At 38.0% G+C, this 11,191-nt stretch overlaps 1 long non-coding RNA gene across 2 annotated transcripts; it reads left to right on the top strand.

Annotated features, from left to right (window-relative positions):
• The first annotated feature begins 7,257 nt into the window (after positions 1-7,257).
• Positions 7,258-10,307, top strand: LOC129413538 (uncharacterized). Of its 2 annotated transcripts, XR_012370952.1 has the most exons (8): positions 7,258-7,445; positions 8,114-8,175; positions 8,277-8,350; positions 8,463-8,686; positions 8,815-8,863; positions 8,950-9,020; positions 9,201-9,308; positions 9,491-10,307. It is a non-coding gene; the product is annotated as an uncharacterized lncRNA (long non-coding RNA). The 2 variants fall into 2 exon arrangements; XR_012370951.1 differs by lacking the exon at positions 7,258-7,445 and having other exon boundaries at positions 7,809-8,175.
• Positions 10,308-11,191: the final 884 nt, after the last annotated feature.

The following is an 11,191-nucleotide window of genomic DNA, read 5'->3' as shown; positions in this document are numbered from 1 at the left end:
GGACGTTCATCTCAAGTTCAGCTTTCCGCCATCTTGTTATACACTGCACCGATGGATGAACTACAACGGGATTCAAGAAAAAGCTAATCTTTCTTTTATAAATCTGATTAAACTAAAGACTCTTCAGAGATATAAAGGATGAAGAAAACCATCAAACGCAATAGTGGCCTGCCGCCCTGCGGGCTTGGCCCCTAATTTTTGAGATTTTATTATAGTGCATATGACCTCAGCCTAGGCCCATACATAAACAAGAACACTTCTATACAATTTCCTTTGCTTACCACTATTTACACACTGCAACAAGTACTGGGAAAGATAACCATATTTAAGTATAACATTATACAATAATAACAATGATCAACTAAAATAATCTCAGTCACAATTACTGACAACTGTTTATGTAGTGTCCTAGAGCTAGTGAACAAAATATTCATTCATATTTGAAAACACTGAACAGTATAACACATACATGTGTTGTTTTTCTCAGCAACAATGCAATCTATAGACTTGACAGTGGTTTTCCTGGGATTTTTCCTGGGTGAGGATGTAGTTAGTCTAAAACCTAAACTTCATCATCTCTGCTTTCTGCTTTCCTTTCTCTGCTTTAAACAAAACATTTCTAATGTCCATCTACAGGAGCCAATAGTAATCGACAGAGGTGGGACAAAGTCATTGTTATGCAAGTCACAAGTAAGTCTCAAGTCTTTGCTTTCGAGTCCCGAGTCAAGTCGAGTCAAAGACGAGGCAAGTCCCGAGTCGAGTCACAAGTCAAAGCCAACAAGTCTCAAGTCGAGTCAAAAGTCCTACCATTTTACTTTCGAGTCATTTCAAGTCCTCTTACCACAGAAATAAAATGCGTGCTGTGGACAGGTGGAGGGAGGCCCCTATACTGCTTTGCATTCGCAAAAGATCAAATTGGCCAAAAGTCTGTCAGTCATTTGTGCGCGATAGGGACGCAGAATGATGCCACCATGGCTGAAAACTCGCTCCACTGGAGCACTAGAAGCAGGCACTGCCAAGACTCGGATGGCTACTTGAAAGAGTGAAGGAAGGGGTCTTACTGTTCAGTGCCCAGAACAAAATGGCATACTGTCCTTCTGCCATGTCAATGTAGTGACTTAGCTGCAGTGGTGTAGTCTAGATTTTGTTTTCCCTTTGACCCTTATGCTCACTCGTCCCAGCGCGACACCCCATATGCACCACTACACTCACAGATGCATACAGTATAGTTTATTCATGTAACTGAGAGCATTCTGAAAGTTTACTCATAAACTGAATGTGTATGAACATGTCAGTTTATTATAAGAGAAAAAAAGACTTTAATAGCCAATTTGCATTTACAGCTGGGGAATCTGGACTGATTTTTAGACTACTTTAGTGTTAATTAACATCTAACTCAGGGCCAAAAGCTACTCAACTGTTAATTAAATTTTTTTTACAATCTTCAAACCATGGCTAACACATGCATTGAAGGAGAAAAATCCACTCTTTCAATAGCTATTATCTGACAACTATTGATAACATTACCATGTGTAATTTAATGGTGTAAATGTTTTTATTTGATACACATTTAAGATGACCATGAATTAACTCTAATTCACATAGTCTTTGATAAAAAAGCTTAATTGCATATAATACAAGCATTGTCTAAAAATGAAAATAGGCTTTTACTTAATTATTGTTACAAGATTATCATACTGCCTAATATTAGACACCCAAATCAAACAGAAGTTTAAAATCATATACATCTTGAACGTAGATATATAAATGAACACAGAGAAGGAAAGTTTAACACTGTGAAGCACAAGCAAACATGCTGAAGGCAGCTAAAAACCATCAGGACATAAACACGGGCTTATTTTATTGCATTTGGAGCCTTACCTCCAGATAAAGTAATAAACTGGACTGATTATTTAAATGTTGTTTACTCACATGTGCGTTGTTAACTCTCCGGATTTTATGTTGCAGCACTCGTTCACTTCACATGGATTGTTTGTTTACAGTGTCGCGTGAGCAGCTACACTGCAGGTTCGATGTCATTTGGCGCTAAGCAGACCTCTTGGTGATGTCAAAGTACCGCGAGAGCGATTCAAAGCAGATTTCTCCATGTGATAACTGGAATCACTCTCGCGGTACTTTGCTGTCACTCGCCTGTGGCGCCACATCGGTCTGCTCCCCAGTCACTTTCGCGCCGCTATAGTAATTTCATATGCCGATCGGATCGCGCAGTCGGCAGGAAGTCAAACACACCACATATATATCTTAATATGTATATGCATTTCAACCCACTAAAGTAGCAAGTGTAGCATGCTGGTCAGTGCTTCACTATGACTAAAAGTTTGAAATGTCACAAAACCATGCTGTTACGCATCCTCGCAATATTTTTAGTGGGTATACGGAATTCCTTGACAATTCCTAGTGGGTATAAGGCGTGTACCTGCGTATCACGTAGACTACACCACTGCTGAGCTAGTTACTGCTGGTACGGTCCCAACATCCAAACCAACGTGGGACTACAGTGATTGGCTGTTGTGCAGGCAGCGCGCGTGCTCTCTGCATGCAGGTTGTGCACATTTTTTTCACAGATGCAGATACACTGAGAGCGGCGCGGCCATGTGAAAAACATTTCCCCAGGTTTTCGTGTGAAGTAGCAAGTCTTCTCGAGTCATAAGGCGCAAGTCCAAGTGAAGTCACGAGTCATTGATGTTCAAGTCCAAGTCGAGTTGCAAGTCTTTGTACATTTTGTCGAGTCGAGTCTGAAGTCATCAAATTCATGACTCGAGTCTGACTCGAGTCCAAGTCACATGACTCGAGTCCACACCTCGGGTAATCGAGTCAAAATAAGATTATCATTATTATTTAGAAACTTACTTTGAGTTACATATGAAAACTTGACAAAACTATTTGCGTGGCGTTTATTTATCATAAATAAAGTTATCATTTATTTACTATTTGTTTTTGTATTTTAGGTTTATGACCTGTGGTCATTTGATTTAAATAAAATTAAGGACAAACACGAGTCATGAAATTGTGTGCTTCCTGGTGAGCCTCTTCGGAGGGCTAAATAACAGAAAGTCTGAACAATGTGGCTGTGCACGGCTGAACGCGCAGACGTGTGCGGACATGGATTTGTGCGTGCACGCATCAGTGCGACTGCTGCGTCGCTTTTACAAGCATAATTGTGTAACTACATTGTATATAGATACGTTTTTGCCACAAATATCTTTGTAAATGAATACACTAGTTAACTGCTTAAATTTAATCTTGAGATTTACACTGAGGCACAAAAGATTTTACACTGGGGCACGTGCCCCAGTAAAAGCGGTCTAGCGACATCCCTGTGTGAAACACTGGGTAATATACAACCACTGATAAGGTACACCAAAAAAAATTTACCAGCGCCCCAAGCCCCCCTCGGAGGCAAATGTTTTTCATACTTTGCACAGAACTTTGGGGCTAAGAGTCAAACAGGCCCAATGAGTTTCATTCTGATTGGTTTCTGTTAACCTTGTCTAATAGCTGCTTGAACTAGATTGGCCAATGGCAGCCATGTATTTTGAGGTATGTAAAAGTCCTTGGACATTCATGGTACCTTGGTCCAAGATTCCTGTAGTTATAGCCATTTTTAATGAAGTCTTATTATAGCACCAAAACTAGTGGTCAATCTGTGCAACTTTTGCATGTGACCTAGAATGGGCCCATACATATGTGTACCAAGTTTGGTGTCGATAGCTCATTCATGTCCTAAATTATATATACAAGCCTAAATTTCTTTATAACATTCAGATTTGAAGATTGCAATTGCATTACAGCACCACCTACACTGCAAAAATTACCTTCTTAAGTAGTAGTTTTATCTAGTTTTTAGTACAAGAGACTTAATGCAATTGCTCTTCTGCATTCTGTTCTTAAATGGCAAGCAAACTCGCCTGACCTTAACCCCATAGAAAATGTATGGGGTAATGTAAAGAGGAAGATGCGATATGCCAGACCCAACAATACAGAAGAGCTGAAGGCCACTACCAGAGCAACCTGGATTCTTATAACACCTGAGCAGTACCACAGACTGATCGATTCCATGCCACGCCGCATTATTGCAGTAATTCAGGCAAAAGGAGCCCCAACTAAGTATTGAGGGTTGTACATGCTCATGCTTTTCATGTTCATACTTTTCAGTTGGCCAAGATTTCTAAAAATCCTTCCTTTGTATTGGTCTAAGTAATATTCTAATTTACTGAAATACTGAATTTGGGATTTTTCTTAGTTGTCAGTTATAATCATCAAAATTAAAGAAAAATCATTTGAAATACATCAGTCTGTGTGTAATGAATGAATATAATTGACAAGTTTCACTTTTTGAATGGAATTAGTGAAATAAATCAACTTATTGATGATATTCTAATTATATGACCAGCACCTGTATTTTTTGTCTAAAACTAGACTTATTTTCATAGGTAATTTTCAAGAAAATGCATCTTAATTTAAGAATTTTTAAATATTTGTACTTAAAACAAGACATAAATACTAAGTAGAAATTATTTTTTTGCAGTGTAGTGGTCAAGCTTTGCATTTTTGGCATGTGACCAAAAAGCCTAGGACTAGTTTAAATTTAAAGCATGATGCTGAATATCTAACAAACAATTTGACTGAAGCCAGTGGTTCTTAACGCAAAGTTGTTTAAAAATAGGAGATTTATCAAATATATCTAAAACATATGCATAATACACAATCACATAAACTGGAAAAAGTAGTTTTTGGACAAAATCCAAAATGGCAAATTTTAGTGACGGAAATATGCGTTTTCTTTCCATCTTGACCCAAGGATTCCAAGATATAAGTGTCAGGACTCTGCCTTGAAGTCTTACGTTATATTTGTATTGTGTCATGGTGGCAGAGTTCTGGCAGTCCCAGGCCTTGTGTGGAGGTTCATGCCTTGTTTTTGTGTGGCATGTGCCTCCGGTGTCTTGTCTTGTGACCCCGCCCCCTCGTTCTCCTGCTTATTAGTAATCATTGGTTTTCTCCCATCACCTGTTCCCGCTCGTTATCTTGTTTGGTTTCTCCTATTTAATGTCAGTGTATCTTTAGCAGGTTCATTGTGTTCTGTTCTCGTGTTTCGTCTACGTATCTAGTCCAGTTATCAAGTCAGAAATTTAGTGTTATTTGTCAGGTTCATGTTTCATGTTGTGTACCCTCTCGTGGGTTTTTGTTTTTGTAAATAAAGTGTTTTCTGTTTTCCCCGAACATCGTGTGCGTTTGGGTTCATCTGTCCCGCAAACCCTCACAATAAGGGACTTGATTTGGTGAAGTTATGAGCACCAACGCGTTGGCCATGGCTGTAGTGTCCCCATTCGGAGCAATACTCTGTCAACCTCTCTGCAAATTGAGACCCCTGCAAACAAGCCTACGTTGACCCTTTATGGGCATAGCCTTAGGGCCCCATGCAGGTTTGCCCACTGGTGAAACGTTGGCCCCTTAGCGCTGGCCATGCATGGGCAGCCCTCACCTAGCCCACAGGAAGACCTCATACAGTTAAAAGAACACTGCTGGGTGTATATATTGTCCCAATATTACAGAGTGTTAAAAAGTAACACTGAACCAAAATTAAAAGGTCTGTTATCTTCTTTTTCACCATCTCTGTTTAAAACCTTAAATTGCATTTTACTTACTTGGAGAGTAATTTTCTTAACTTAGGTTTAGATGTTGGCCAACGTTTTGCCAATGAGCAAACCTGCGCATGGCCCTTAGGCTAGCCTTAAGTGTGCCCATAAAGGGCCATAATTTGCTTGCAGGGACCTACTATTTGACCAAGTTTCAAGTCTCTAGGCCTTACTGTTTTGTCTGCACTATCAGTTTCACGGCAGTGGAATAATAATAAAAATTTTAACAATTACAAGAGGGTTTCAGCACTTCGTGCTTGAACACCTAAATATTTGTCAACTGGGAAAATGCATCTATGGAGCAATGTTGATTGAGCAGCAGAGTGATCACACAAACATTAGTGTGTCCCTGTTCATTTTGTTTGGACATTTCCACCTTAGAGGCTTAATACATAGTTGTCTGAGAAACTGAAGGAACCTAAATCAGATTTTTTAAAATAAATGTAAATAAAACATAAAAACACTTTAATGTATACCCAGATAGCAAAGTTTCTGGCACAAATCTGGCTTACATTGGGCATTTATGGCTAAATTTAGGCTCTCTTTTGTTCACACCTTTGTGTGAAACAGCTTTCGGGGGAGTTGTGGGGTGAAGCTAGCCAGCCAAAAGCAAAAGGTACATTTTTAGGCTGAGTCCTGGCTTAAGTGTGGTCTGCCAGAAAATAGTAAATATATGGCAGAGTTCTGGCTAAGGTTTGGTTGGTCAAAGAGTAAAAAAAAAAAAACACCAAATAAAATCATATTTACAATTGATTAAAACATCAAAGTTAATATTTAAGGCAATAATAAATATGTTTATAAAGACGAAATGTAGAAAATGTTATTTTGGGCAGTTAATCCAAAGGTGTCAATGTGCAATATACAAACAATGCAATAAACAGATAAATTAATAATTCAGTCTGCACTAATATACATCAAACAAAAGTATTTTAAGTATGTGTGCTTGTTTAAGTCTTTTTAGTTTTGTATTTTATTTTTTATAAATAAATAAGACTTTCCATTAAATTGTGTTTACAATTAAAAAATACGACTAACTAATACTAATGCTGCGTTCCAGGCAGGCTTTTAAACCCGTACTTTACGACTTCAAAACCACGACTCACGACCCTATGCGTTCCAGGCAGCCTGTAACTCGTGTTTTTACAACCTTCTACCGGTGAAAGTGCACTGGAATGGCAGTCAAACCCGTGACTTCCCACTCGTGAACGCGTACTAGATCGATGTACTCCCAGTTCAGAGTCGTGAGTCGTGGTTTTGAACTCGTGAGTTACGGGTTCCGGTTGCCTGGAACGCAGCATAATATTTATTGGTGCAATTTCGTTTCTAATGCTGCGTTCCAGGCAGGTTTTTAAACCCGTGGGTTACGACTTCAAAACCACGACTCACGACCTTATGCGTTCCAGGCAGCCTGTAACTCGTGTTTTTACAACCTTCTACCGGTGAAAGTGCACTGGAACGGCAGTCAAACCCGTGACTTCCCACCCGTGAACTCGTACTAGATCGATGTACTCCCAGTTCAGAGTCGTAAGTCGTGGTTTTGAAGTCGTGAGTTACGGGTTACAGGTTGCCTGGAACGCAGCATAAAACAATGACATATATTGCAATGAATCTTGGAATTAGTAGTCATTTAACCTCAACAGCGTTCAATACGCCGTGGAAAATGGACTACCTTTCCCATAATGCAACTGGTCAGGATCAGGAACTTCCGCGAATTTCAAACCCCCAGCTGTGTACTGGACGGAGGACGCGCGATCTTTTGTTTTGTGGAGTTTTATATAACACAGTAAGGTAAGTTATTAAGATACTTTTCTTTTAAATCTACGTAGATTGCACTTATTGTTCTACAGCGCGATACCCAGTTGGTTTTCCTTTTTGTTTGTTATTCTTTTCTGTGATTTTCGTGTAGGTGCAAGTATTTTATCATCAGTCGCCATTTCACGTTAAACATGCATGTTTTTACAGTAAGAGACGCAACATGCATGACGGGGATGATAAAATAATCAATAAGAAGTTTGAATCTTTAAAAATAAATTAATGCTGAACCCCAAAGAAGCCAACCGAAGATGAGATGTTTTCTGTACCAATCCACAAATCAGCATTTGCTGGTAATCATAACAGTTACAAAGTGACTAATTCATTCCAACTATTTATATCTTAGTAAAACAATGTTTTTGATATTTTAGAAAGGCATGTATTCAAGTTTTAGCTTAATAAAGATGGTTTACTATGATCTCTTATTCTCTTCAGTCCTGGTCAGTGCAGTTTACAAGATTGTGTTGTAAAAGGCCAGATTTATTTGCTTTATTTTATGGTGTAACATAACCAACCCCACTTGAAGAATAACCACATGCTTTTGTAAAGAATTTAATATGCAAGAGTCATGCATTTTGTATGTGTTTGTTTTAATCTTTTATTTTACAGTATAAAGTTTAATTATATTTGCATTTTGTTTGCAGAAGTCATGTACCACACTTTGTCAACAATAAATGTTGTTTCTGCCATCTGGATAAAGAATAATGTGAGTAAAGAATAATAATGAGGTTAATAAACCTAACCGTTTAAATAATAAACAAATGTGTATGTGTTAAGATGTTTGTGTTTGACTCCTCTATTTAATAGATATTACTGCCTCTTGGAGAACAGCCGGCCGTACTCCAGACAGAGACAAAGACATGAGGACATCTATTGCTTTTGTAAAGGAATTTTATACCCAAGAGTTATAAATGTTGTCTTTATTGTTTGTCTTAATCTTTTATTTGACATTTAACAATATAAAGTTTACTTGTACTTGTTTTTTGTTTGTAGAAGTCATGTACCACACTTTGTCAACAATGCATGTTGTTCCTGCAATTTGGATGAAGAATAATTTGAGTTTAATACTTCATTTAAAATGTAATAGTTTAAATATTAAACAAATGTGTATCTGATCAGATGTTTGACTTCTCTATTTAATAGATATTACTGCCTCTTGGGAAAAAGCAGACTGTACTCCAGACAGAGACAAAGACATGAGGACATCCATTGCTTTTGTAAAGGAATTTTATACCTAAGTATAAATGGGTTATGAGTTATAAATGTTGTCTTTATTGCTTGTCTTAATCTTTTATTTTACCTTTTTACAATATAAAGTTTACTTATACTTGTTTTTTGTTTGCAGAAGTCCTATACCAGACTATGTTGTTCCAGCTGTCTGGGTAAAGACTGATGTGAGTTTAACTTTGTTAAAAAATGTATCAGTTTAAAAGAGTAAACAAATGTGTGTGATTTGATTTTTGACTTCTGTATTTGATAGACATTACTGCCTCTTGGAGAACAGCAAACCATTCTCCAGACAGAGACAAAGACATCAAAACAGAAAATTAAGTAAGATGATGTATATTATGTTCATTATTTATCTTTGTGCAGTATGATTTGATGAATTACATTATTGTCTATATCTAATTTGTTAAGCCTCTTATTAGGGTAATTTGTCTTATATTCATATAAGTTACAAAAGCACAAGTTTTGGCTTAAAAGTGACACCATGTTTTAAAAATATTCCAGGTACTTGATCTTGGATTGTTTGGAGTGAACGCTAGAAAATAATGAAGCAGGAAATTAAAATGCTTGACTAAAACAATTTTTGTACTTGGCAAGTGCTTTATTTAATTGGTAATTTAGAAATCCTTCTGGAACTCTGAAATCTGCAAACATATTTTTTCCCATGTCTTGAATTGAATGTTAAAAGTATCAGTTCTTGGACTGGCAGTGTGTACTATGTAATTTTTGTCCTTACTCTTATTCATTTTATGTAAATGTATTTTCTAACTGTATTTTATGATTTTTTTCTGTAGGCTGTAAGAAGTCCTTTGTGTGCACAGACATGACTGGAGATTAAAGTTACTAAATGTTGCTTTTTTTCTAGCTGGTGACATAACATGGTATTATTTTCAAATGTATTTATCTAATACACATTTGCACATCTGTAAACATTCATTTTATATAGGATGTTTTTTATATTTAACTAGTTGTTGTATATTGCTTTCTGTTATTACATCTGGGTTTTTTTTGCCTGTTTATTGTTTAAAACAATTAAGTTAATGTTTCTCTGTTAGCTTTTACTTTGGCTATTTCTTTGCTTTTATTTGATCCTTCTACTGTTATTTGTTTATTTGGCAGATCATTTGACATTTCATTTATTTTGCTGTTATCTGAAATTATCCTTGTCACCATCAATAAAACTCTATATTTGCTTTATATCTGTGTTTTTCAATTACACATTTTACGGGATATAAATATATTTTGGTCACTTTATGGCTATTTTCTGGGGCATCTGGATAAGTTGTGGGTGGGTTCTGGGGTAAATATGGTAATTTTGGTTATTTTCTGGGTTACATTTGGGGCTTCTGGAAAAGTTGTGGGTAAGTTTGGGGATAATTGTGGTAATCTGGGCTCTTTTCTGGTTGTTATCTGGAGATTCCGGGAGAGCTGTGGCTGATTTCTCGAGGTGTGAAAGGGTTGCGGCTAAGTTATGGTCTGCTTTCGGCTAGATTCTGGATTACTTAAGGCAAGCAGCTCTGGGACCAATCAAGGACCGTAAGCCGTGGCGGCATGTGTGCCAAAAGAACAGCCTGAACTCAGCCATTTCTGGCCCTGAAACATTTTGCTATCTGGGTACCCCCCTAGAAATTTTACGTTCCCATAACGTTCTCAGAACGACATCGCTGGTGTTAAGGACGTTGCCCAGAAAAGTTCCCAGAACGTTATGAGACGGACGTGTTGTGGAGTTCCCTAAAGGGTTGGAGGACGTTATTTGGCAGACCTCCACGGAACATTCAGGACGTTCTGGAAATGTTCAGGGGACCATATTTTATGTACACTTACGTTCCCATAATGTTCTTAGAACGACCCCGCTGGTGTTAAGGACGTTGCCCAGTAAAGTTCCCAGAACGTTATGAGACGGATGTGTTGTGGAGTTCCCTAAAGGGTTGGAGGACGTTATTTGGCAGACCTCCACGGAACATTCAGGACGTTCTGGAAATGTTGAGGGGACCATATTTTATGTACACTTTACGTTCCCATAATGTTCTTAGAACGACCCCGCTGGTGTTAAGGACGTTGCCCAGGAAAGTTCCCAGAACGTTATGAGACGGACGTGTTGTGGAGTTCCCTAAAGGGTTGGAGGACGTTATTTGGCAAACCTCCACGGAACATTCAGGACGTTCTGGAAATGTTCAGGGAACCATATTTTATGTACACTTTACGTTCCCATAATGTTCTTAGAACGACCCCGCTGTTGTTAAGGACGTTGCCCAGTAAAGTTCCCAGAACGTTATGAGACGGACGTGTTGTGGAGTTCCCTAAAGGGTTGGAGGACGTTATTTGGCAGACCTCCACGGAACATTCAGGACGTTCTGGAAATGTTAAGGGAACCATATTTTATGTAGAAATTTTATGTTCCCAGAACGACACTGCTGGTGTTAAGGAGATTGCCTAGTAAAGTTCCCAGAACATTTGAGACTCACCCACAACTTATCCAGAACCCCCAGAACATA

The sequence above is a fragment of the Misgurnus anguillicaudatus genome, chromosome 9, assembly GCF_027580225.2.
Source record: "Misgurnus anguillicaudatus chromosome 9, ASM2758022v2, whole genome shotgun sequence".
In the NCBI taxonomy this organism is placed as follows: domain Eukaryota; kingdom Metazoa; phylum Chordata; class Actinopteri; order Cypriniformes; family Cobitidae; genus Misgurnus; species Misgurnus anguillicaudatus.
Note: the sequence above shows the minus strand (reverse complement) of the source record. Positions and strands in the feature narration are given on the sequence as shown.